Here is a 27,852-nt window from a genome sequence, read left to right as displayed (position 1 = left end):
GTTCTTTTTCCAAGTCAGTTTCCCAAGAAAACACCTTTGTGTTCCAAATCCTGGGCAAACAGAACTCTACTTATCGCTATAAGCAGGATATTGAAATTTCACGGGCAGTTTTTAATAGGTAGGTTAAAATGCTAATGATGGTGGTTGCCAGGGGCTGGAGGGCAGAGGATATAGGAAGTTGGTGTTTAAAGGGTACGGTTTCTGTTGAAACTTGGAATGATGAGAAAGTTCTGGAGATGGGTGGTGATAACAGTTGCACCACAACAGGAATGTACTTACTGCCACAGAAGTGTGTATTTAGAAATTCATAAGATGGTAAATTTTATAAATATTTTACCACAATAAAAATTAAAAATTAGAAAATGCAATTATATTTTCAAATCAGATTCCATTATGAAGGTATATAATTTGTGATACAAAGACAAAAGCAAACTTCAGTTGAATCTCTGATTGATCACCAACTCGGAAAAAAATGACTTTACTTCTGAACTGCGTAAGTTAAACATACTAAAATGTCTTCTTGCCTCTGTAAGAACAAATACAAATTAAAAATAAGAGACTTAATTCTCCTTGAAAATAGGGGAAGAGATCCCCCCAGCCATCCATCCCTACCCGCGCTTTTTGTCAGAGCATTTACTTTAGAAAACTAGAAATTTTAGGTATTTTCCCCTTTCTTTGTGTATATAAATTCTTTTGAAGACTACATAGGTCTTTTGCCACCTTTGTGACACAGAAATATCTTTCTCAAAGACCTGGGGGCTATTTCTTAGAAACGTAAACATCAAGATAGAGGCACTGCCTCTAGTTTCTGTTGGGGAGCAGATGCTTAACTTTGGTGGGGTACCTTGCTCTAAATTACAAAACTACTTCCTGTCAGATCCAGCAATCCCACTACTGGGAATTTATCGAAAACAGCTGAAATCAGGATCTCAAAGATATATCTTCACTCCTGTACTCATTGTAGCACTATTTACAATAGCCAAGACACAGAGAAAACCTAAATGCCCAACCACAAATGAATAGATAGAGAAAATGTGGTATATAAAGGCAAATCTCAGCCTTAAAAAGGAGGAAATTCTGGGATCACAGAAAAGAAGGAAATATGGGACAACATGGATGAACTTTGAGGATATTATGCTAAGTGAAGTAACCCAATCACAGAAAGACAAATGCTGCATGATTCTACTTCTAAGAGATGTCTGTTATATTCAACTTCACAGAATCAGAGTTGTAATGTGGCTGTAGGAGAAGGAAAATGTAAGCTATTAATCAATGGGCACGAGGTTTCAGTTAAGAAAGATGGATTCTAGAGATCTGCCAAATAACATTGTACCTACTGTCAACAATAATATACTGTACACACACAAGTTGGTAAAAAGCGTAGATCTTATTTTAAGTATTCTTAATAGAATAAAATGCAATTTAAAAAAAATAAAGACATGAGAAATTCTTCATTTGGATAAAGCCAATTAACAATTACCAAGGATGAACCACGCATGACAAATGATGATACCAAGTCCTCCTACTTGAATACAAGTTGTAGTTTATCTTGAAAACATGTATGCAATGAGCTGTTTGGCCATATGAAAGGATATTTCTTTTGTTTTTGCTACCTCTTGGTAGTTTGCCTGTGATGTGCTTCCTATTCTGGTTTAAAGCTTACCTAACAATAAAAGTGTTTTGTTTTGTTTTTTTTTTTCTCTTTTACAATTGTGGAATGGATTTCTGGGTTGAGACATTTCTTTTTTTTTTTTTTAAGATTTTATTTTTATTTACTCATGAGAGACACAGAGAGAGACAGAGACATAGGCATAGGGAGAAGCAGGCTCCATGCAGGGAGCCCGATGCAGGACTCCCTGCATGGAGCCTGGATCCCAGGATCCCGGGATCACACCCTGAGCTGAAGGCAGACGTTCAATCACTGAGCCATCCAGGTTCCCCTGGGTTGAGATTTCATTCTTAATTATATTTCTCCAACTGTATATAAAACTTTAGCATCTATACTATAAAACTTATAATTTTGAGTAAAATTAATTTTGGGGGGGAAAAAACTAAAGCACAGACACACATGAGAGAAAAGGCTGTCATTATTACAAACTGTCAGGTAAACTAAGAGAAATGGCCAAATGAGCTTATAGAAGAAAAGGAAAAGATATTTTAAAATAATGAGTATGATAGTTACAAAAGCCAATGAATAGTGAATGGGTACATCCAGGACAGGAAGAAATTTCCTTACACAAGCTCATGAAAAAGTTTTGTAAAATTACTTCCAAAAAGAGAATTCTATGCCTTCAACAAAGACAAAAAAATGCAAAGACAAAAGGGAAGAAAGGCAAAGAGATCAGAAGGAGGGAGGGATGGAGGGAGAGAGAAAGAGGGAAAATGTGGATGTGGCTAAAATAATCAGAGCTCACAGAAACTCGTCCTTCAATTTCTAATGAACTTCTTTCCATGTCTGCACACCCTGGATTTCTCTAAACAAAAACTGTGTGAAATTTTGTTATATGTTTGGTAGTATTTATCCCCTTCTACCTTGTACTATGGATATTTCTGTATACGTCTCATCTGTTCTATTTCATTGTGAGCACCTTAAGGGCTTGAAGGCAAAACAAATTTTGCTTTTTTTATAATTCTTGTTTACATCCATTACAATGTCACATGGAGAGCACAGAACTAGGAAATATCTTCTAAATAAATTAATGAATATAAGTAGGAAGAACTATTCAAACAACTTCCATAATCTTCCTTAAAATGACTGAAACAAGCATTACACATTCAAGATTTGTTTTTAATAAAAGGAAAAAATAGCAGGTGTTCACCGGGCTTGTTCTTATTTGGGTCAAATAATCACCTGCTTAGTTATTTACTTACTCTATTTTTATTTTGTTTATGATTATATTATTTATATGATTATATTTATTCGACTTTTACTTGATTGATCATGTTTGCTGACATTTTTATTTTATTTAATTATTTGTTTTAGCCTATATAACCATTTAATGTATTTACTTTTATTTATATTTATTGTAGTTTTACTAATTATACTGAGCAGTTTTATGAAGGAGCAGGGACATCACCAGAATCACACGATACAGAAGTCTGATTATAGGAAAAATGAGCGAAATGAATAAGAAAACTATAAAAAAAAGATGTGGAGACTTGAAGACCGGACAATAAGAAAAACAAACATAGGCAAGATGGAGACGTAGGGGGAAAGAATCTGAAGAGAATCTGTAAGAGGATATAAAAGAAGCCCTTTTGAAATTGTGAAGCTCCTCGCTTTCCAAGTTTTCAAAAAGCAAATATAATCAACTAAAACAATGTTATTTTCCTGAGATCAGATGCACCAAAATTGGATTCTAGACCTTACTCTGACCTTGTGATCAGGCTCCCAATTCTTAAATCAAATACACAATTATGCCAGTTGTACAGATTTTTTTTTTAACTCTATCAATAAAATGTCAATACAAAGTGTTTCTCTATGCCTTAGATATAATCCTTTGGACAGCGCAATCCCATGAGCTTCTGAAAGCTCAAATACACCATTATCATTGAGGCACTTTTCAAAGAAGTGAGATGGAGAAAACAGATTTGATCCCGAGGCAAGCCCTTTTGTGCCAGGGTCTGTAAAACCTGACCACAGCCCTGGCAGGCCTGGGACCATTTGAAAGATATCTTGCTGACAAGAATCATGAAAATGCCTTTTACTCAGGTATTTCCCTCACATATCCAAGCTCATTGAAAGCAGGCGCTTTCATTCAACAACACACACTGAAGGGTTTCTCCTGTGTGCAAAGCCATCCACCCTGCCCTGCAGACAAAAGATGAGGAAGACACAGTCTCTGATCACAAGACATGGTCTATCAGAATCCACTGACACAAAAGCAATCAAGTGAAAGGCCAAGTTAGATATCTGTTCTAAGGCAGCACTTCTTGAATAGTAATGTGCATACGGATGATCTAGAGATCTTGGTAAAATGGAGATTCTGATTCACTATATCTAGGACAAGACTTGAGATTCTGAGTTTCTAGTCACCTCCAGAGGCTGTTGCTGCTGTGCCACAAATCACAGACTGAGAAGCAACAGTCTAAGTGATAAAGTGCCAACAAAGGGCTATGGAAATGCTAAGTTAGAAGTGATTCCTTCTAGCTGATAGATTCAGAGAGGTTCCACAGAGAAGATTCTGCATGTAAACAGGCAGAGATTCAGATGTAATAGATGGGTGTGTCTGTGCAGGTAGGTGAAGACTGGAAGGACCACACAGAGGAGGGGGCGGGGTGTAGAGGAGAGGAAGCAAGGAGAGGAGAGCCAGAATTGCAAGAACAGAAAATAAATTGAGCAAAGTACTGAAAGCAGAAAGATGAATAAGCTATTTAGAGAAAAGCAAGATATCTGGTAAGACTAGAGTGTAATCTACAAAGTGGGTGAAAAGGACTTATGGGAAATAGGTCTGGAATGATCAGTAAGGAAGAAATGATGGGAATCACATGGATTTGACTCTGAGGGGAGAGGACAGGATGTCTGACCACCAAGAAAGAAGGGAAGTAAAGTCCAGCTGTTAAGCAGAATAAAACATCCTAGGATGTAGGTCTGCTCTAAAGCTATTCATACTGCACATTTGATCATTTATAACTAAGTACCCAAATCTACTATTGTTCTTTACTATAATTGCCTTTCTGCCAATCATAGCCTATTCTCAGCCAAAAAAACCTTTCTTCAAACAAAACTGTGCAGGACCGAAACAAAATATGGCCTGTCCCAAGCTTTTACAGTGTCTGCAAATGACAACCCTAAACTCAAGTAGTGGCTCCGTGGAATCAGAAAGCATTTATTTTATTCTCAAAACCTGATAATATCCAGAAATATTTCATAATGAAATATCTTGGAAAAAGAAGCTAAATGAGGTTCATCCCGGGTATCATATAAGCTGATGAATCACTGAACTCTACCTCTGAAACTAATAATACACTATATGTTAATTAATTGAATTTAATTTTTTTTAAAAAAAAGAGTATATAGGCAGCTAACATGGAAAGGTACAGCACAGTCAACGCATGGTGGCACAGGACGGGGGGCTCACACGATGCCTAGAAAGTTCTAGTAAACTGCCAAACCCCTAATGGACAAGTTCATTGCCTCCTCTGCCAACATTATTAGTGATAAGAAAAAGAAAAGAAAAGGTATCTAAAATACCTAAGGTAAAAGTATCTAATAAATCCTCTATCAGTATTTGTTTGTGTCTGTCCAAATCAGTAGAATCAGTAAATGTCACGAGGACTCTTTGGGACAGGATATGAGTCTCACTTAGCAAGAAATTCCATGTGAATTCTTTAAATAAGTCTGGAAGTAGTCAAAAACATAAAAACATTAAAAATCACCCATAGATACATAAATGAATAGATATGTGATAAAGCAGATGTTAAATAACATTAGTAGTAGAATCAAGGTATTGGTTATATGAGGGCTCACTGTAACAGATTTTCAACTTCGCTGCATGCTTTTAGATGTACATAATACAATGTTAGAGGAAAATTACTAATAATCCTATTATCAATCTTATTACCACCCTTATAAAAATTATAGTAGGTAAGAAGTGAAAACATTATGTTCCCCTCTCTGCTTTTTTCAGCATCCTTAATCCTACTCCGAACATAATTACATGTAATGCCTACATTTAGATTTTTACATTTTTTGTATATAATTTTCTCTTTATTTTTCTTTTTACAAAAAAATGAATCATGTATGGATCTACAAGTTGCTTCTTTAAAAAAAAAAAGATTTTATTTATTTATTCATGAGAAATACAGAAAGAAAGGCAGAGACATAGGCAGAGGGAGAACCAGGCTCCCTGTGGGGAGCCTGATGTGGGACTCAATCCCAGGACCTCAGGATCAAGAACCACTGAGCCACCCAGGTGCCCCAAGTTGCTTCTTTTATTTAGCAACATATCATTGACATGTATCTACATCAGTTCATATAATTATACTTCACTCCTTTTAATGGCTAAATACAATTCCATTAGCCACCTATTGCATAGTGTATTTAACCATAACCCTATTGATGACATTTTGATTATTTTCAGAACTTTGCTCTTTTCATATCACATTTAGGCTTGTGGTGATTTTAGTATAAATAGAAAGAAAAAAATCCATCGATCACTGGCATCTACAGAGAAGACCACAGTGAAAATCTGAAGTGGTTCTAGTGGCTAAGAAACATAACATCTAAAAAGGGTTGGAAGCAAAATACACAGAATCAAAGGCATATGGTTACCTCAACAGTGGGTAACTCAGTTACTGGGCATTGTCAGTTATCAGCAAATACCCAGTAGCTAACAACTAGGCAAACTAGTGCTCTAAATATTCACCAGAATGACTTCTGTACCAACTTAAAAAAATTAATCAACTTCACTTCAAGTGCCCTCAGATCCTCATTCCAATAACTTGCTTTTCTGAGTCCTTATGCCAAAGCACAGAAGAAAAGTAAATTTGGATGGAAGGCAAAAGGCTTTTATAAGTAGGCATGTTGATGGCAGTGAGAAAGTTGAGCTATTTAAAACAAACAAAAAAAGTCAAAAACAAGACAATAATAAACAGTGATATGGAGTCTGGGACCATTTTGGGTTAGAGTCTTACATATTTAAACAGGCCCTGAGGACATCATATGCACAGTAAAAAATAATTGATGTTCAAAAATCATGGCCCTGAATTATTAATTAAAGGTATAATTTCTCAGGATACTTGCTACAGGACAGCTGTGTGGTATGGAATATACTTTAGAAAGACATACTATTAAAAGAGTTGCAACAAGATCTTTGACGTCAGAAGACTGGGGAAGGCCTTGAGCTAATCACCTCACTTGACAGACAGAACCACAAAACAAAAGCACTAAGATCACGTGATTGATCCAAGGTCGTTGGAAATGATCAGAGCCTATGATCCAGGAGAGGTGGTGAATCTTCTGCCCCTGTGTTTGTGGCCACCCCACGACCACAAAATTGTCAATGAGGAACTGCAGCCTTAATTTTTCATAGCGCTCTACAACCCAGAAAGTACCTATCCTGGAATCTTTGCAGAGAACTGAGGTTTAATCTTAAAGAAATACTGTGATAGGAGATGCGAAAGTGAGTGGTCCTGCTGGAGAACAGAGAGTGAGTTATAAGGCACAGTTTTCCTTGGAGAAGTAGAACTTCTAGACCCCTTCTAGAGGGGAAAGAAAGGCAGTGTTCACTGGCAAGGAAGAGGGCTCCACAAAAGCAAACTTATGTCCAGCGCATTAAGCATGGGAAAAACAAGTTGTATGTGTGCGTGTGCGTGTGCGTGTGCACATCTCCTTGCTAGCATGTATTTACAGTCACCAAAGTATTGTTTAGGATCATTCAACTTTGAGAATCTAGCCTGATTCTTTCTCTACATAGTCATCCTTGCTAAATAAACAGAATAGGAGATGTATTCGAAAGAGGAATGCTCAAGGAGTCAGGAGATGGCCATTCAAGGCTCTGTGTAACTCTGAACAAGGGCCTTAGGGTTGTTAGGGGTAAAGTGGGTGAAATGAATCTGAAGATCTCGAAGTTTCCTCGCAGCTATGACTCATGTTTCTAGTCAGGTCTTAGCAAATAGAAATGAGACACGTAGGGGAAATCCAAATACCATGCAGTGTGCAATAGAGACAAAATTTCACATATTTGCATCAAAGGCTTGTTGCAACAAAGGCTTTCTGAGCCCTGTTTAAAATAGAGGACTTCTTTCCCTAAGCTCTATCCTCCTCTTGGTTGGTTTTAAATTCTCTCCCTCTTTTTCTATCTTCTTATCAAGATGACCTCTAGAAAAGCAGAAAGGGCCTTGGAAGTCAGATGATAGTATTTGGACATTATTTGAGAAACAAGAATCAAGGAAGGAGCAGCGACTTTCGTGAGGTCAAGAGCTTACTTGTGAAAACGTGGGATTGCTTTTGATTCCCAGTTCACACTTCCCTCTGATAAAGCCATGTTGCCTCCCAACTCTGAAAAACTACTGGGAAATAGAACTGTCCCCCTAAAAATAACACACCATTCATATCCCCGGGAAAAGTCATGTCTAAACAGGCAGTGGTCCTGTGTCAGAGGAAGACAGCTACTCGGGCACAGGAAAAAGAGCCAGCTGCTAGGGAAGCTAAAGCCCCTGTTCTCTTCCCACGACTCTGTGAAGATTTATGGTGTACATGGGGAATCCTGGCCAAACTACCTCCAGGCACTGTTGGACCAGATCCCTAAAGGAGTCCTCGCAGCTATGAAGTTTTTAACATGTTTACCTGCTGGGCACCAGACAGCTGTGAGTTCCTGAAGCTTCCCTGTAAGGAATAAGACTTTGTACTTTGAGATATTCAAACATGAAAGATTTGAGCAAAACATACTTAGCTATAACATTTCGTTAAAAAAAAAAGTTGAACTGGGTTGGAGATTGGTAAAGTCTTTGTAAATCCTGAGTGGGGGAGAAAAATCTCTGGATTTAGTAAGAAAGCACTGTCTCTTCTTACATACAGCACTGGTTGTCTGACCTGGCTGCTAGTTTTGGTTAAGTCCCTTTTTATTCTTTTCAATTAAAGCTGTTAGTCAACTTCTGGGTACTTCCTATCATTGTACCACTCCTTCTTTCAAGAACCCGGGCAGGGGGATCCCTGGGTGGTTCAGTGGTTTCGCGCCTGCCTTTGGCCCAGGGCGTGATCCTGGAGTCCCGGGATCGAGTCCCGCGTCGGGCTCCCTGCATGGAGCCTGCTTCTCCCTCTGCCTGTGTCTCTGCCTCTCTCTATATATGTCTATCATAAATAAATAAAAATAAATCTTTAAAAAAAAAAAAAAGAACCCGGGCAGTGTCTCAATTCGGACACTATATCAGAGGATTATTGTTTTTGTACATCCCGGCTTTCAGATTAGTAGTAAGCCTATAAAAGAAAGGAAAGAAAGAAGAAAAGAAAGAAAGAAAGAAAGAAAGAAAGAAAGAAAGAAAGAAAGAAAGAAAGAAGAAGAAAGAAGAAGAAGGAAGAGAAGGAAGGAAGGAAGAGAAAGAAGAAAGAAAGAAAGAAAGAAAGAAAGAAAGAAAGAAAGAAAGAAAGAAAGAAAGAAAGAAAGAAAGAAAGAAGAAAGAAAGAAAGAAAGAAAGAAAGAAAAGCTAGCAAGTGGGCACCTGGGTGGCTCAGTGGTTGAGCATCTGCCTTTGGCTCAGGGTGAGATCCTGGGGTCCTGGGAACGAGTCCTGCATTGGGCTCCCCATGGGGACTCTGCTTCTCCCTCTGCCTGTGTCTCTGCCTCTCTCTTTGGGTCTTTCATGAATAAATAAAATATAAAAAAAGAAAAGAAAAAAGAAAAGAAAAGAAAGTAAAAAGAAAAGAAAAGAAAAGAAAGAAAAAAGAAAAGAAAAGAAAAGAAAAGAAAAAAAAAGAAAGAAAGAAAAGAAAGAAAGGAAAGGAAAAGAAAACCGAGGAGGGAGAAGAAAGGAGCTTTGCCCTCCTGATATCCTGGGCTGCAAGCGGCTCTCCTTTGAAATGACTAGAAGAAACTGCTCTCAAAGACACTTTCTCATATGCTGCCAGCTGCAGAGGGGCGATTTCTCAGGGGAGGCTTGTCTGGGCTGACTAGGACTCGTTTCGGGGTGTGTCTCCATGCCTCCAAGAGGCCTGCCCTGGGCAAGACTGCATTCATTAGTAATTTAAAAAAATTTAAAAATCCAGAGCTGGCAGCCAGCGGGAGGTTTTCCTACACGGATGTGGACCTCCCACGTGCTCCAGTCACAGACACCCCTGGGCCGGGAGAGGTCCCCGACGGATCGGTGCCAGGCCCAGACACAAGTCCTCCATTCTGACACGGAGTGCTGCCAAGCGGGGAAGAACCACATCCTTCCTCATCCTAAGGCCCCTGCTTAAATCGAGCGGTTGTTCGAAGGGGAAAAGCACAAGGGGGGAGGGAGGAGGCGACATCACTAGTTGGTGTTAATTATAACAAGGGGAAACCTTTATTCCCAATATGAAGTTTCTAAGTGAATTCAACACAGAATCTCAGGGCCGGAAAGGCCCTCGAATATCATTTGGATTCGAACTTTTTCCGAAATTCAAATATCCCTGTAACATCCTTGCCAAGTGGATGCGCAGTCCCTCTTTAAATATCTCTAGCGATGGTGAACTCATTACCAAGTCAGTTTTCACATGGCCTGAACTGTACTAAGTGTCTCCTTATGCTGAGCTGGGCTCCGATCCCCCGGAATTTGTACCTATTTGTCCTGGTTGAGGTCCCTGGTGCCCAATCGGAAGCCTCCCTCTCTCCTCCACAGACACCTGAGGACACTCAACCCAGCGGCTCTGGTGTCTGAAAGCAGCCTTGCCATATTTCCATAGACCTCACTTTGCAAAATGGGAGGCTAGGGCTTTTGCAAAGCACTTGTTCCCTTCCTTGCTCCTCTAAACCTCAAAGGTAAGGAGAAGATACTGAGAAAATGGAAAGCTCATTAGAACAGGAAGATGGGAGTCAATGGATTAAGGTGCTTCCTGTACTACTTAGGCTTAAAAGGAAATTGAAAAAGGAAAAGAGGAAGCAATTGGACCAGGAGGTTAGCTCATCCAGGCAGGGTTTCCGGGGAATTGTCAGACCCATCAGTGTAGTAACTGAACATCTGTCCCATATGGCTCACGTACCCCAAGGCAAACGGGACGGGGCCACGGGACAGAGGGCACATCCCCACACAGTGAAGCAAAGTGCCAAATTTCAGCATGGGCTTTGGACTCCACCGACTGGACTCACCTCCTCTGGAGTTAGGCCGGCTTCTTAATCACACCGACTCTCCGTTGCCTGATGGGCGGACGGGTCAGTAAAGCATCTCAGGGAATCAGGGATGAGGGTTATGTGAATTAATATCACAAAGCACGTGGCACACAGTAAACACTCAGATTTCTGAGCCATTATTATTATTATTATTATTATTATTATTATTATTACTAGAAGTCTAGCCTTCAATTCTCCAGAACTTTCGCCTACACAGTGTAGCAATGCAGAGGCAGAAAACCCATGTATCTGGTAGGGTGAAATGAGGTCAGTTCTCACGTGGGAGGCCAAAAGCAGGAGAAGCAGCATATTTCTGTGGAAAGTACACTGCACCAGAACTTAGAAGACCAGTTACAGAATCTTGGCTCACTGTAGACAAGACACATCCCTCTCTGTCGGATTGGCAGAGCCAGGGGCTTAGCCTTCTTGACCCAAACTTTCTGGTATTCTCAGAGAACCGTTACAAGTACTCTGTGTAAAGACAACTAGGAAGATTTGATTTCTGTACGCCTCCTCTTTCTCCCCTGGACCATGTGTCCATATCAGTAACTGCAAAAATCCTACACACCCCAAAGCACAGAACCTGATGCTGTCACCCCAATTTGGTGAGCCTTAAGGATCCCTTTAAGAGGACAAAGCACTTCAGAGGTGCACTGAATAGAGGTTATAGGTTTTGTATTCAGTCGCTGTTGCCATCTCAGCAGATACAGCATTAGGCGTGTGTGTTTCAAATAAGTCAAGACAAGCACATGAGTTCTGCTGTGTTTCAACAAGTAGGAAGCCAGGAAATGTGTTTTATAAACATTTGGGAGTATGTGCTTGGAAACGCTGATAGGAAAGACTTACAGAATGACCTAAATCAAAGAAGTACGGATCTCCTGGGGGTGTTACAGTACCTGTTCACGTATGCTTTGGTGATGAAGTCCTTCTTTACCCTGTGTTTGGTGTTCTGTGCTTCGATGGAAAGCCCAACCTCACTCCTCACCCCTGGGACTCCTGGGCTCTAGCCAATCTGCGTAACTAGCTCCCTGAAGCCTCCGATTGCTCTCACCTCTGTGAGCCTTTACGGTAGAGGTTGGCAAACTGTGGCCCATGGCCAAATCACTCCCCGCACGTCTGTTGTTGTATTGCTTGTAAGGTGAAAACACTTTTTACCTTTTAAACGATTGAAAAATAAATAAATAAAAATAAAAATAAAAATAAACGATTGAAGAATTTAAAAGAGTAATATTTTGTGACGTGAAAATTGTGCGATTTTCACACAAAATTGGGCGAGGGGTTGAGGAATCAGACAGCTGGAACTATAGCACTGGGGTTACAAAGAGCCTGCGCTCTGGGTGGAAAAAGACCTTAGAGGTAATGAAGTCTAAAAACTATGGGCAGATTTAGAACAGGGACACAGAAGAACCAGGAATGTGCCCCAAGAAGATTATCAGTCAGTGGTGCATAGAGTGAAATGGAGGGATGAGCCATTTGAAAGATTTCCATTGAATCTATGGAAGTGCGGTGAGTTCTTGAATCAAGAGCTAAGTGGTCACTCGATGATTATCACAATCTCTGAGCTTCATTTTTGCTACTTAGGCCAATTTGGACCAAACCGACCTTGCAGAGTCGTTGAGATAAGGGACATGTAAGTAATTTGCAAATTGTTAAGCACTTGGACAAACAGGACAGAGTACTCTTACGACTACTCACTAAAGCCAAAAAGCATCATCTTACTAAATTAAATAAGTGATGTCTATTTTTATAGGATCTTCCTCTCAAAATGATATTGACATGGTTGCATACGCCAGTTCCATTTCCGTCAATGTTCCAATTACATGTGCACTTTTTCTTGCTTTTCACACACTGGAAGCAGAGTCATCAGGGAATTTTAAAGAACTGCTATCAAGGTATGCCATAAGGATATTACAGTCAACAGATTAGCCATAGGTCAAATCACCTTGGCTTGCAATCGTACACGAACATTTTTAATTCTCAGGATGATCCCAAACAATCACTTACGATAGATTCTAAGTCACTTTCCAGGGTGAAAATAGAAGAATGCAAATTTTCTTGCCTGGATTATTATAATAGGATGCTCATTAATTGCCCCACCAATTCCTTTCCTAAGCTCCAGTGCTATGACAGACAGCAAGCATCAGACCTGTCTTTTAGACAGACATAGATCTGATAGCGTCCCTCCCTTGCTCAAGCATATGCAATGCTTCTCCTTGCCGTACAGGTTTAAGTGCAAATTCCTCAAGAGAGTATTTAAGGTCCTCAAAAATAGGGCTTTGACTCAGCTTTTTAAAGTATGATCTTCAACAACCCCGGTGCTCAAAAACCATCACCCAGTCAAACTGGGCTCTCCCCAACCGAGGCACGAGCTTCCCACCTTCACTTTATGTTTTCCTCCTTTTCCCTTTATCCAGAGCACCACTCATGGTTTTTAACTGTGTCAGTTTAGTTCACCTGGAATTATGTTTTCCAGAATCCCCTTCTCTGTATGGTTCTTAGTTAGGGGTAGCCACAGGGAAATGTGCATGCAATTTGGATGGGAGAAGTACAGCAGTATCCATTGCTTTGCGAGGGCTCCTCTAGGCCCTGGGTACTAGTGCCTCTCACATACCTAACTGCTGATCTGGTGGTTGATCTCCTAACAGGGGGCAGCAGCCATGCCCCACCATGCCGTCAGCTCCTGGTAGATCGATCCTCCACCTCTCCAAGCCCAAGGCCAGGCAGGTGCGGAGCTCTGTGGCTATGCCCACCAGCTCCCTCTGCAGGCCACCCACATCATCTAGATTAGGTACAATGAGACAGTTAAGGGTTGCCGTTTGTCCTCATGGGCTCCAGGTTGCTCTCTCTTCCCCTTTACATCCAGCTCTTCTTCCTAACCACCTGCCTACCATGGGCGGCAACACTCTTCCACAGACTTCTTTGCCATCTTCTTCTCAGGGTCCTAAGCTAATGACATTTTCTCATCTCCCATTGTCCCCTTTTGGGGCTTTGATTGTCCAGCTTTACCCCCCATTGTAGGTATAATCCTTATGATAAATCCCATATTCTATATCATCCACCCATTTCATTTAAGCTCCTTGGTTCGACCCTAACTCATACACTGCTTTTTCCCCACTAGTCTATGTCAAAAACCTGCCATCAATTCAAGACTCACTTCAAACACCATTTCCTCATAAACCTCTTCCTGAGTGACATGGTTGTCTCTTTAAACCATAAACCTGTTTTTCCATATATCTTTTAAAGTTATGTTATATATTCTGACTCTTTCCCAAATATTATACACGTTGTATTGCAAACCCCTATGAATATCTTACCTTCAAAATGATCTATAAATTCTTATTCTTTGGGGGCTGTGTTTGTGCAACTATATTTTAACCTCCATATCTCACTAGTGTCTTGCCTGCAAAAGATTCTCAGCAAATGCTTATGGCCCAAAAGAGTAAATGAATTATCAGTGCTACCATTCCCTTTTTAGGATCACAGGTAACTAAATCCCCGTGCACTGTATATGGTATAGCCTCACTTGTATGGAGACTGTCCTGTAGCCACTTTACCTTTCCATTCCCTTCTCTCAGGGACTCTCTAATCTGAATGTAACTAACCCTGTTTATTTTTATCATACACCCAGTTCTAACAAAACTCATCAGCTTGCTCCCTAGTCTATAGTAAAGCGGAAACAGATAATTATATGGGGGAATGGAGAGAAAGCTGCTAGAGCAAGACATGCTGAAAGCAAGAAAAAAAATAGCAGACAATGAAAGAGAGAGAGGACAGAAAATTTATGAAAATCAGATTACACAAATTTAAAAGTATATGAGTCTAGGGCCATTTAGTACATAGGTAAATGATCTCATCTCAATAAATTTTAAAGGAATTAGTCTGCTCCAATGAGCTGTCTTGAATCACCAAGATTAAGTAATGCCACATATCTTAGAATAATCTCCTTCTGAAATTATTTTTAAAACAAAAAATTTTTTTTAATTTATTTATTTATGATAGTCACAGAGATTGAGAGAGAGGCAGAGACACAGGCAGAGGGAGAGGGAGAAGCAGGCTCCATGCACCGGGAGCTCGACGTGGGATTCGATCCCGGGTCTCCAGGATCGCGCCCTGGGCCAAAGGCAGGCGCCAAACCGCTGCGCCACTCAGGGATCCCTTAAAACAAACATTTTGAAAGAAAGATACATACTGAATTCAAGCTGTTTTTTTAAATAATCTCGTAGCACCTCCCATTCTCAGGGGGGAAAAGGGGTGTTTTTTAAATTTTGTCATGCATTCATTCAACAAATATATATAGTGGGTGTCAACTATGATTTAGGCACTGTCCTCATGTTTGTGTGTGTATGTAAGTATGTTGTGTATGTGGACCCTTCCGCCAAGGAAATTGTCAAACTTGGGAGATGTGGGATGATAAAAGCTACACCTTTTAAATATCTCACAAAGAAAAAAACAAAAAAACAAAAAAAGGTCACTGTAAGTCAGCACCATATTGGTTTCTTACAAAGAAGCAAGCAAATGCAATCAACAAAAAAGGACTGAGTTCATTGCTACTGGTTCCTTCTAGGGCAAAATAAACTGTCAACTAGAATGAAGTTTCTTGCCTTCCCTACACAACCTTTGCCTCATTTCTCTGCCAAACATCTCTTAACTGCAGGGAAGTTTCCTGGAGAGTCCAATGGTGCTGCAACCCTGCACAATTTGCTTTGGAAGAAAACTGTGGCAAAACACAGGTAAGAAATATTTGATTTTTTCACAGCCTCCCTGATACACATATGGAGGCAACTATAACACTCTTGAATTTTTTCCTCCTGATTTAAAACTAAATTTTAAAATTTATATAAGGTTGCAGTAGGATTGAGTGAGATAATAAAAATAAAGCATTCAGCACAGCTCCTGGCACACAAGAAGCACTGGATCAATATTAGTGATTATAACTAGCAAGAGGTCCTAAACTTTCAGCAAGCTCTATAAATTAGCCTCATTAAGTGTTATCTAGGGTAAAATTTCAGCGTCTTCTGTTTTCCCTTTGCCACCCGGAATGTTCTGGAGCCATCACTGGAATACAAAATAACTTTCCAGCAAGTCAAGTCTGGCTGGGGAGAAGGATGGGCAGGCTGAGAAGTACTGTCTGTAGGTATGTCTGGAAGAGAGACAGACAAGGCCGTCCTACAACATCTTTGTTCCCACATCATTCCACAGGACTGGCCCTTCTACCTGCAGAAGTTCTCTGCTGAGGATAAGGTGCCAGAACAGGTCCTGGAACAAAATAAGTATCACTGATTATATGACTGGAACTTTGGCTCTGATTTTTTAAAGGAAGTTAATAAAATAAGCACAACTGAAAAACTGCCTGAGTATTTAAGTGTAAGCATGTTTGCAGAGGTTATTTTAGTTCAAAAAATAATAAAAATAGCTCAAATGGACTGAGCACTAATTACGTTCCAGGCCCTGTGCTAAGCGCTTTATGTACATACTTAATCCTAACAACCCTTCTATTCTCGTGCCAACAATGCAGATGAGGACACAGGTTTAAAGATGGTAAGTAAATTTACCACATCCCAGAGGTAGTCAGTAGCATTACCCTGCACACATTGTCTCAGTGTAAAATCCACATTTTTTACCACTACATGCTATTGAAATGATACGACCTGAAAGAACGGGTCACGTGTTCATTCAATGATTCAATGCATTTATTGAACTATCCCTTCATATGAGTCACCATGAAGTGGGACGAATAGACGTGAATAAAATATTCAGAGTCACTTACAATCAGAAGGCAGAATGGTATAGTGGTTACGTTTGCCCCAAATTCAAATACTGGCTCTACCGCTAACCAACTGTGACTTTGAGGCTCAAAGAGAAGTAATAGAGGATAAAGTTATTCTTTGGTTTCAATAAGCTAATATTTGTAAAGCACTTGAAAGATGCCCGGCACATGTTAGCAAGCTGTTTTTCATTTATATTATTACAGGCAACAGGAGACTATATATGCGTAGCTCAGTAAAGACTTCATGGAGGAGGGAGGAGCTCTATATCTTGAAGAGTTCAGCGCCGTTTAGATTTGTAGAGTCAGAAAGAAGAAATTGATCTTACATGGAATTAAATTTGCCTTTCATATGCTCACTCCTCAATTCATCAGATTTCAGACGCTGGTACTGAAACTCTTGTAAGGAATTAGCTCTGGGTCCAATGTTTTGAGGAATTGATGACATAAAACACCTCCACAAGAATTGTAAAATTTCCAGCTGAATTGAATTGCGCAACAGTGCATACATTTTCATACATTTCCACATTGTATGTGGAAATAAGAATGATATCATTTGAGGGGCACCTGGGTGGTTCAGTCGGTTAAGCGTCCGACTCTCGATTTTGGCTCACGTCATGATCTCAGGATCCTGAGATCAAGCCCTCCGTCAGGCTCCCCACTCAGCAGGGAGTCTGCTGCAGATTCTCTCTCTCTCTCTCTCTCTCTCTCTCTCTGTGTGTGTGTGTGTCTCTCTCCCTTGGGCCCCTCCCCGCTGCTCTCTCTCTCCCTTTCTCCCTAAAAGATTTTATTTATTTATTTGAGAGAAAGACAGCATGAGAGAGAGAAAGAGCACAAGCAGGGGAAGGGGCAGAGGGAGAAGCAGGCTCCCCACTGAACAAGGAGCCTGATGCGGGACTCGATCTCAGGACACTGAAGACCCGGGGATCATAACCTGAGCTGAAGGCAGACACTTAACCAACTGAGCCATCCAGGCACCCCTCTCTTTCTCTCTCAATTTTTTTAAAGATGATATCATTTGAGAAACAACAAAGGAATCTGGTTTTGCTTACTTTGCCTATGTGTGGTGTGTGTGTGTGTGTGTGTGTGTGTGTGTGTGTGTGTGTTTGCTTTGAGACATTCTAATGGAAAGGTCTATGAATGACAGGTCAATGAAATGGAACTGTCTTTCTCCTCTGTTCATAGGACCCTATACGAGATCAAAGCAGTTTAACCACTCACCTTATACATAAATTCTTCCATCTTCCTTCACTCTCTGTTTGAGGCTCCAAATACGTCAAACCTGGTCACCATCCTACTTCAGTCCTTTCGGTGATCTCCTGCTGCATTTTGCATAAAATCCCAACTCCTTCTCATGGCCCACAAGAAAGCCTCCTGTGACCCCAGCTTATTTTAGGATCTTATTTCCACCACTGCTCTTCCTGTCACCTGGCCCCTGTCACCTCAACCATGATATCAGACCAGCATGGCTCCTTCACAGGCTTTTCCATTAATTCAAATGTCACCTTTTCTAGGGCAATTTTCAGCACAAACACACATATGCATATATGTGTGTTTAAGTGTACATATGTGTGTATAGATGTCTGTGTACAAAACAAGTTTTTTTATTTCAATATTACATATATAATTTATTTTCTTGTCCAGTTCCATCTCTTTCTTTCTACCCCTTGAGAACAAATAATTATACTAACACTTATCTAGGAATTTATTTACTCATCATTTATTTATGATTAAGCAGATGCTGTTCACTGGGCCTGTTCATGGGATATAGCAGGCAGCAGGGTCTCTGGTCTTGTGGGTGTTACATTCTCATGGGAGGCAAACAATAGATAGACTAAGTAAATTAATTAAATCATATGTGGAAGCTGACAAAGGAAAAGCAGAATGGGTCCGTGAGACGAGCACTGGCATGGGTGGAGATGGGAGGCAGGATGCAGAGCAATTTTATATACAGCAATTCACTCAGCCTTCACTGAGAGGATATTTGAGCACAAGCTTCATGAAGATGAAAGAGTTAGCTTTGCGGTTATTTGAGCAACTAGGGCAGAGAGGAAACAATGCAAACCATACCTGGCCTTACAAGGTATTTTAAAGACTGGCTTACACACTGAGTGAAAGAGCGTGTGGTTTCTTGTGCCAGTCCACTGTTCTGGGAATTTCATTTGTATTAATGGACTTAGTCATCACAGCAATCCAATAAGTTATATATTGTGTTTACCTCATTTCACAAAAAGAAATTAAGTAGGTAACTTGCCCAGGATTATACAAATGGAGCCAGAATATGAACCTATGTAACAAAACTCCAGACCCCTACAATATACTGCCTCTTGGTCTAGAAAATTCTGATCCAATGATTCTGAGACTTCAGTGCAGAGGCCCTAGCCGCCTGCTTCCTTAACAAGCTGTCCAGATGTCTCCATGCACCACATGTACATGGTCCATGAACCACAATTTCTCAGCAGTCCAATTCATCTCCCACATGAAAACTTTCCAGATATTTTAAAGTAAACATCACGCTCACTTCCCATCCTTACCATCCCCACTGTTTGTCAAATTGGGAAAAATTTCCTTAGATCAGTGGAAGCAACTACTCAATAACACCCCCTCTCCATCTGTGTTTCATGTGAATTTCATCTTCTGGATGAGGATTTGGGGTAAACAACAATGCTGAATGAGCAGAGGAATGAGTGTTTATTGAGGGCCCTTTGGGTGTCAGGTTTTAAGTGCTAGGGACTTATATATTTTATCTGACTTTAACCTCGGTAATATATACAAATATATAGATACAGGTACAGATATCGATATAGATGTGCATCTATCCAGGAGATAGCTAGACTATGCTAATTACCATTTCTCAGATGAGGAAACTAAGTCTGCACAGGCTAAGCAAGCAGTATCTAGGATTCAATGACTCTAAAGCCAGCCAACTTTTCACCACCCACTCTAACCATTCAATCCCCAACTCCTGCAATTGTTTCATTCCATAATTGGAAACCGAAGTCTAATCTTCCAGAAAAGTGCTATTTAGTGTGTATTTCCACTCTCCAGCATCCATCATTTCTGTAAGTTGAAAGAACTCCTATATTTATTCAATGAGAGCCAAGCTTCTTCCATGGGCACTAAATTAGCTCAAAAGAAGAAAGCAAAAAATATGCACTCATAATGCTAAAATTCAAATGAAAGCCAAATATTTTATCTCTTTATTTCTTTGTAGAAGATTATGGTGATTAATGGTGATACAGAGCTTGCTTTATATAAGAAGGCTCTCTTTTCATTTCCCAAACAATAAATGTCAGTGTGCATAACCCAGCCATCTATTTTCTCTTCCCACCCCCAAACCTGGATCCTGAAGGGAAAAAGGTTACAGGTCATGGGCATATAGCAGAATCACATCCTGAAGGACATGTCTGTGTGGACTCCCAGTGCAGCACTCAGTTATGAGTCTCACTGAGGACAAGGAAGCTGCTGGTATCTGGGATTTGGGCGCCCCACACGCCATGCTGTGTGCCTGCCTCTGTGGGAAAGAAGAGGGCAGTTCTTCTCTTAGCTTTTCATGGTATCTCCCCAGTCATTACAATACAGGCACAGATTCATAGACTACCTAAGACCACCTTAGACTACCTTATTCATAGACTACCGTATTCAAATTTGGCTCCTTGTCCAAATTTCTCATTTTAGAAGTGAGAAAAAGGACTCTGAGAAGGAAAAGCAATTAAACAGCAGTGAGGCTGTTGGACTGAATCATTAAAGGGGGAAAAACCCACATAAGTTGGAGTTAGAAAGCTGAGGTCCACATCCCAGCTCCACGATTTGCTTGCTGCGTGGCCTTAGCGATATTTAGACTCTCAGACTCCGGAGGTCAATGGTATGAGCGACACGTGCCTTTAATTACCTCAGGTTATTGTAAAAAAAAATGTGTGTGTGTGTGTATAATAACAATCATTTTGAGGGCTTAAAGTTCTACATAAACTAAGACCGTTATTATTTGAACCTAAGTCTTGTACTTTCTATTCCAATATCTATTTGGGCATGCAACTGAGTATCATCGCAGCCGTTAATCATAATAAAGGTTAAATTCCCCATGCACCAGGCCCTTAATAAATGTTATGGCATATGACTGACACCTGTCAAAAGCCTGATGAAATGGGTTTTATTATCCCCTTTTACAGATGATGAAAATAAAGCAGAGACAGAACAAAGACTTTGTCCAAAGTCGCACGCAGGGAAGTTGGTCTCGTGCTAAAGCTTATGAATGTTACATAGCCACAATTTTAGGTTACCATAGCATCTAACCATAACTGGCTTAAGGAACTGTGTTATCTATGAAAAGACCACTTTTCAGATATCAGTTTATAAAGTGACAGGTTATCTTTTCTGTTGGCTTTGGCATTGGTTGGGAAACGAGGAAACCAGTGTAATCATAAGGACTTACATGCCAGACAGGTAGAAACCAGAGGCTTCTCCTGGATATAGGCTAGATATAAAAGGTCACCTGTTTTTACTCCAATTATATCAAATAATGGCTGGACAGATACACATTCTTCATGACTTAGAAATCTTGAGATCGAAGTTCATCACAGCTACCCACTTCCCTGGAAACTTCCTACTTTCTTTCAGGTAATTAATTTATGACACTTGATGCTGGCCTTGCTGTCAATATATGCAAGCAGCACTTCCTTCCCTGTGTTTGCTGAAAAACACCCTTCATTACTAGGATAAAAATGTCCTTTATCCATCATTGAGCCAGTGATGGCCAACCTTCTTAGAGTCTGTGACTCCTTAGCATTTTTCTGATTTGGTGACCATAACATTAAAGGAAATGAAAGCTACCTTCCAAGCCTATAGAGACAGCCTCTGGGATAATTAATCATATAATAAAGTGTGAGAAAAACTAGAAGGCCAGTGCTGGGCCTACCTGACATAGTATGAAGCCATCATTCACTTAACTCTGCACTTTTTATAAATAAGGCACTGCTGCTATGTGCCTTGGCTACTTAGGTGCTATTCAGAGACTTGGATAAGAACACATAGGGACAAGTTACTGGCCCAGAGTGAAAACAAGCCAATAAATCTTTAAAATCATGATAGAGACAGAGAGAAGATGGTAGAAGCATTTCGAGGGGTCCCATGGCCTGGGAAGGATAGGATTCCAGCAGCAGGCGTAGGAAGGTAGAGGAGGAGAGGACAGGGCTGCCGAGGCGGTATGGTGTCAGGACACGGGAAGGGGACATTCCCGGATCTAGCTACGCAAATCCTCCGACTTTATGGTGTTGGGTCTAGCAAACGTGGTACAGTAGACCAAACGCCTTTGCACTCAGGCACACACCGGTTCTAGTTCTTACTAACTGACTAACCTTGAGCCAGTCTGTAAGTCTCCCTGTGCCTTAGCTCTTTCATCTGTAAAAGGCAGACAATAATATATAACTGAGAGTTCGTTTTATGCTTAAGTGAAATGACAGGAGCGCACGCACCAATGAATGCTGATTTCCTTTGCCCTCCTCTTTTTGACCGGAAAATAGATCTCTTGGCATAAAACATCAGGGCATTTTCTCTTTATTCTCCTTTCCCCTTCTAGCCTCAACTTTCACAAAGATATACGGAGACAGAATTTCAGAGTTGAATCTTTTTTTTAAAAAAAGATTTTATTTATCTATTTGAGAGAGAGAAAGAGCAGGGGTGGGGCGTGGGGAGAGGGAAACACAGGCTCTCCCACTGAGCGGGGAGCCCAGTGCCATGGGGTGTTGCGGGCATGTGGGGCTGGATCCCAGGACCCTGAGATCATGACCTGAGCTGAAGGCAGAAGCTTAACTGACTGAGCCACCCAGGCATCCCAGTTGAAAGGAATTTTAAAGAAAAATAACAATGTATTGCAGCAGAAGAACCTTGGGGATCATCTGCTACAGCTCCCTCACATTTGAGGTCCAGCACCAGAGACTTCTCAAGTCACAGGCAAGGGAAGACCCCAATCAGAATGGCAGGATGGAGATGGGTGGGGGGTGTCCTCACCCAAGCCCTCAGTCCTAGGCCAGAGGCCACACGATTTCAGGTGTTTCTCACCTTCTTAACCTCTCTGAGCTTCAGCTGCCTCCAAAACCATACAGGATCATTGCAAGGATTCAATGAGGTGATACCCATAAAGCACTTAGTACGATCCATGATGGAGTTCAGGAGAGAGTAGCTATTAAATTTTGATTTTCACAATTTAACAGACAAATAAATTGAAAGAACCAATGGCAGAAGAAATAATTTGTGTTTATTAAATGCCTCCCGTGAATAAGGTGCTGGGGTAGGGACCCCAGCTTCCGGGCAGGCGTTGGGGCCCTTGTGTCCTGGCTGAGGAGCCTGAGGCCCACCGCAGTACACTAACTTGCCTCGGGGACCTGTCAGACGCTACAGCTCCACGCTGCCTCTGGTGCCAGAGCTAAGGCACAATCAAGTCAGGCTACCAGGAGGTCTCCCCATCAAGGCCACAACCCCATCAGTGCACTCTCACTTCCTAAAAAAAAGAAAACAAACAAACCCTGAGCCAATGAGTAGCTAACCTGAATTAACCCCCCCCCCCAAATATCAGGTGTCAAATGTTCTGTAACTTTCCCATTCTTTGAGGTTTTTATTTCTCTCCCAGAACGATTTCCAAAATGGGCAAAGAGCACAGTAGGTGGCTCTCTGTAATATTTCACGGGCAAGGCGACAGTGACTCACCAGATCCTACATCTGTGTCACCAGCAGAAGCCCTGACAAAGTTGAGCAACAAATGAAACTGTGTGTGTGCTGCAGATAACCTTTATGTTCTTTCTTTCCTCCTCTGCTGATTTCCTCCAGCCACATTCTGCTGTTCTAACAGTGCCAGGTAAGACGACGCTAACTGGCTACCTTTTGGCAAAAGCAAACACATGCTTCCAAATGCCAAAAGCAAGGAGCAAAACGTTTCTCCCAGAAACTACATTTGCAAGCCTGCCTGCTTGCTGCAGAGAAACCCGACGGCCTGTGGGGAGTCTCAACGGATAAATGGCCCCATTGCCTGGGCCAGAAACAGATCTGTTCATTTTCCTACAGAAGCCTGCAGCCATCAGCTCCCACAGGGAGGACTGAGGCTCCAGACCAGTGATCAGCACCGCCAGCAAGCGGCGAGTGGTCTTTTCTGCAAATGCTGCCTCTGCATACTGCTCTCTATTCCATCCTGCACCCACAGAATCAGGGACAGAGAGAAGAACACTCTGGCCACTCATGACATTTGTTCCTCAATCTTCCTACTACCCTGTGAATTAGCACAAGGATGACAGAAGGAAAAAAAAAACCACTCAGAACAGGAAGAAATATGTAATATCATTCTGAACTTTATGTCTTCACAGGTCCCTTCATTTTAGGAGTGGAAGGTGCTCTACATCAAATGCAGAAGAGGAGGAAGATTGCCTTAGAGATCCAGGCTTTTGAACTTCCTCTCTGGAGAGCTGGCCTTGCTAACCTCCAAAGAGCCTGTTTATAGATTGTTCGTTCAGCAAGGAAATATCCTCTTTGGGACAGAAAGGATACCCTGCAGTCACCAGCCCAATAAAATCAACCTAACTAACATAAATTGTTAAAGAACTCATTGGAGAGGTGACGGGGTGTGACAGGAAAAGCCCTTAACTAGAAGTTACAAGGTGGGAACTGTACTCCCAGGGCTGAAACGTAATAACCATGTGACTCTGGGCAATCTCTCTTGTTTTTCTGAGTCTCACTTGTTCTCTTTCTCAGTAAAATGGAGATCAGCCAAGACGAGATCTTTAATGAGCACCTATTCACTACATACACTTTGCATTATTCCACTTAATTTTATCCTCATACAAATCCTTGGGGTAAGCATTTTCTTTACCATGTTAGAACTGGATAAAAACCAAAGCTCTGATCGGTGAAATAAATCACTCAGTATTTCCTAGCTGCAGAGGCATTAGGGCTGAAGTTTGAATTTGACCACAAAACCTGAGCCCCTGCCACCAATAATATGCCTGCCATGTCCTTCTCCCAGGGCTACCCCAGGAGCAAGAAAGAGAATACATATGGACCATGCTTTGGAAATTTTAAAGTTCTCTATATATGTATGTATGGCTTTTGTAACAATCTGGATAAGGAGGCAAGGTGTGACTGGGTAACCTTTCTTAAAAAGAACCAGAACCTAAAAAAATTACCTTCCAATCTCCCTTCCATCCCCTTGTTCTGACCTTTTTTTTAAAATTATTATTATTTAAACATTTTCCTTTTGCCCCACAAGTCCCCTATTCCTCAGGCACGCGTTCAGATGCATCCCGGCCAGCTCATCACAATGCATGCACACGGAAGCAAGTGATCCCAGCCTCTGCAAACGCTGGTGCGGGAGGTACCTAGAGGGGCGCCACCAAGTGCCTCCCTCCCCTCAAGATGTATCACACCCCCTCCCATGCAGCATCAATACCCCCACGCAAATGGGACGGACTGGGAAGCAGGCAGCCAACTCTAAATGCTGCACACTCAATTCGGGGACTTACAGCACAGCCAAGAGATGGTAGTAAATAACTGTATGAAGTCAATCAGAATAAAATCAATGTTCATGAGCCTGGTGGCGATATATGAGGGGAGCTAGTTCGTTTTAAAAGAACAATAACTAAGGAAGACTAGAGTAGGCATGTGTAGTATTTATGTTTAAATAAGGTAAGTTTGAATCCAGAGGGACTGAATTTAGCAACATCACAGCATAATCCCAAAGAAATACATGAGAATTGTGTTGCTCTTTTCCCCACGAAAGGACACATAAAGTTGCTTGTCTGACATAAGACAGCAAGAATACAAGGCTTAGCGCAGTCTGTAACAGAGACGGGACTTCCAACTTCTCTTGCCTTTCTCCTTTTCACCAGATTCGAGACCCTCTTTGCCAGGAAAGAAGGATGCCTCAGATCAGAGCTTCCTGGACCTGAGGCTTGGCCTAAAAACAAAGGGCTTGGCATCACTGAGTAACAATAATTCTGTATTCCAACTCAAGCAGCCATGATCAAAGTCACACGGAGACAGCACTCGGAAAACACTTCCTATAAAAGCTGTTCAAACTCCAAATAAGAAAAATAAAAAGCCACAACATTCCAGATTTAAAAAAAGGAAAAGAAAAAGAAAGAAAGAAGAAATAGAAAGAAAGAAAGAAAGAAAGAAAGAAGAAGAAAGAAAGAAAGAAAGAAAGAAAGAGAGAGAAGGGAAAGGAAAGAGAGGAAAGGAAAGGAAAGGAAAGGAAAGGAAAGGAAAGGAAAGGAAAGGAAAGGAAAGGAAAGGAAAGGAAAGGAAAGGAAAGGAAAGGAAAGGAAGGGAAGGGAAGGGAAGGGAAAAGGAAAGGAAAAGGAAAAGGAAAGGAAAAGGAAAGGAAAGGAAAAGTCACCTTAAGGTAGTATGAAATCATCTTTCTGAAAATCCACTGTCTCCAGGGTCAGCGTAGAGCAGTATCTACAACAGTGACCACCAATCTCAAATTAACCAGATGCCAGGGCAGGCACTGCGCTAGACCTACCACTTGAACGATCCCATTTCATCCTCCCAGCTACCCCCGGGGGTCGTTGTGATCCTCACAATCTGCAGGTTGCCGAGGCTACCGACCACCAGAGAGGTGGGCCACCAGCCGGGCCAAGCTCACCCAGCCGCTGCTCCGCGGAGCTGGAGCCCAAGCCCGGTGAACCGTCCTCCCGGGCCCAGGTCCCCGGCCGGGGCGCCTCCCGGGCGCGGTGGGTCTCTATTTCCTCCGCCGGGGGTGGGTCTCTATGTCGCCACCGGGAGCGGAGGGGAGACACGCTAGCGACTGGCTCTTAAAGGAAACAGCAGAAGTTTGCTTTTCAGGTTTGTGATTTCTGTCTTACGCTCGGCTTCCTCGCTCGCTCCCGGCACCCGGCAGGGGCAGGGGCAGGGGCAGGGGCAGGGGCAGGGGCAGGGCAGGGGCCCGGGCTCCGCAAGGCCAGCATTGCGCACCGAGGGGCATCCTCTCGGCTACGGGACCGCCAGCCTCCTCCCCCCGCGCGGGGGGCCAGCTGCGAGCACCAACCCCAGGCCGCGGCCCCCGACGTCCCTCCCGCGCCAGCGCCCCCCCCACCCCGCCCCCACCCAGGAGCCCGGCAGACGCCCAGGGCAGGGGCATCTTCTGAGAAAGCAGGTCAGGGGAGGCCGGGGCGAAGCCGCGAGCAGCCTTTCCCCAGCCGGCCGGGACCGCGGCAGGCAGCGGCAGGAGGCGCGCCGGGACACACCGCCCGCTCCCACCCACGCCGCTCGCAGCAGCGCCCCGGAGCAGCCCGCGCGGGCGGGGGTGCAGCGGGTGCATCTCTTCCAGGGCCGGACGCGGGGTGCAGCCTGGCGCAGCCGTCCCCCAACTGCGGTCCCTAAACCCCCCCAAGGCAGAGAGGGGGCTCCGAGCTGGGTTCGAGTCCCGGGCACAGCACTACTTGGCGGTGCGGCCCATCCCACTCGCTCTGTGCCTCAGCGTGTCCTCCTGGGAACGAAGAGGGGTGGGCGAGCCGGTCCGCGAGGGTCCTTCCTCCCCGAGATTCCGTGGGGGGGCGCTTCCTCCGAGCCCCCAGGACCGCGCGACACTCACCTTCCCCGGGGGGCAGAGCGGGCGCGGCGCACCGGGGCGCGGGGGCAGGCTCGCCCGGCTCGGCTCCTCCCGCCCAGTCCGGCCCGAGCGCAGCCCGGGGACCCCGATCCGGCCGGTCGTCCCCCCCGATGAGCCTCTTACTTTCCGCCGCACTTTCTTTTTCCCCCTTTGGGGCTCCTCCCCCCGCGCGGCGCGATTGGCCGCCGCCGCGCGGCTCGGGCTCCACCCGCCGCCCGGGCTCCGGCCCCCGCGCCCCGGGCTCCGCCGAGCTGCGGCCGCGGGGCGGCTCCGAGGGCAGCTCCGCCCGCGGCGAGGAGGGGCCGCGCGGGGCCGAGGCTGCCGGGGCGCCCCCTGCCACCGCCTGCGCCGGCCGGAGCGCGCCCTCGGGGGACGGGGGGGGGGCACGGGGGGGGAGGGGGCCGGGTCGCTGCCCCCCCGACCCCCCCGCTCTGCGCACTCAGCGAGGCCCCGGATCAATTGGGGCGACAGGATGTGCGCGCGCCCACCGCGTGCCCAGCGCAGAGCGCGGCAGGAGGAAAAGACTCGATTTTCCTTGTTCCGGAACTCTTGCTCCGCCACGAGTGACAGTCGTGGGACAGACACATGGTCATGACAGCAGGACCGAATCTGTATTTTCCACTGGGGGGCGGGGGATACCCAGTGCCTAGCACGGTGCCTGGCACAAAGTAGGCCCCCAGTACATGCGGAATGGATGGATG

General features: G+C 43.2%; 1 protein-coding gene across 1 annotated transcript in view; it reads right to left on the bottom strand.

Moving 5' to 3' along the window:
- IL1RAP (interleukin 1 receptor accessory protein) overlaps nucleotides 1–27,274 on the bottom strand; it is a 116,431-nt gene extending 89,157 nt beyond the window's left edge. The window contains exon 1 of the mRNA XM_055307962.1: nucleotides 27,134–27,274. The gene's annotated coding sequence lies outside the window, so the exon portion shown is untranslated. The remainder of the gene's footprint in view (nucleotides 1–27,133) is intronic.
- Between the last annotated feature and the right edge of the window lie 578 nt (nucleotides 27,275–27,852).

The sequence above is a fragment of the Nyctereutes procyonoides genome, unplaced genomic scaffold (assembly GCF_905146905.1).
Source record: "Nyctereutes procyonoides isolate TBG_1078 unplaced genomic scaffold, NYPRO_anot_genome, whole genome shotgun sequence".
In the NCBI taxonomy this organism is placed as follows: Eukaryota; Metazoa; Chordata; class Mammalia; order Carnivora; family Canidae; genus Nyctereutes; species Nyctereutes procyonoides.
The sequence above is the reverse complement of the archived record's forward strand: the minus strand, read 5'-3'. Positions and strand labels throughout refer to the sequence as shown.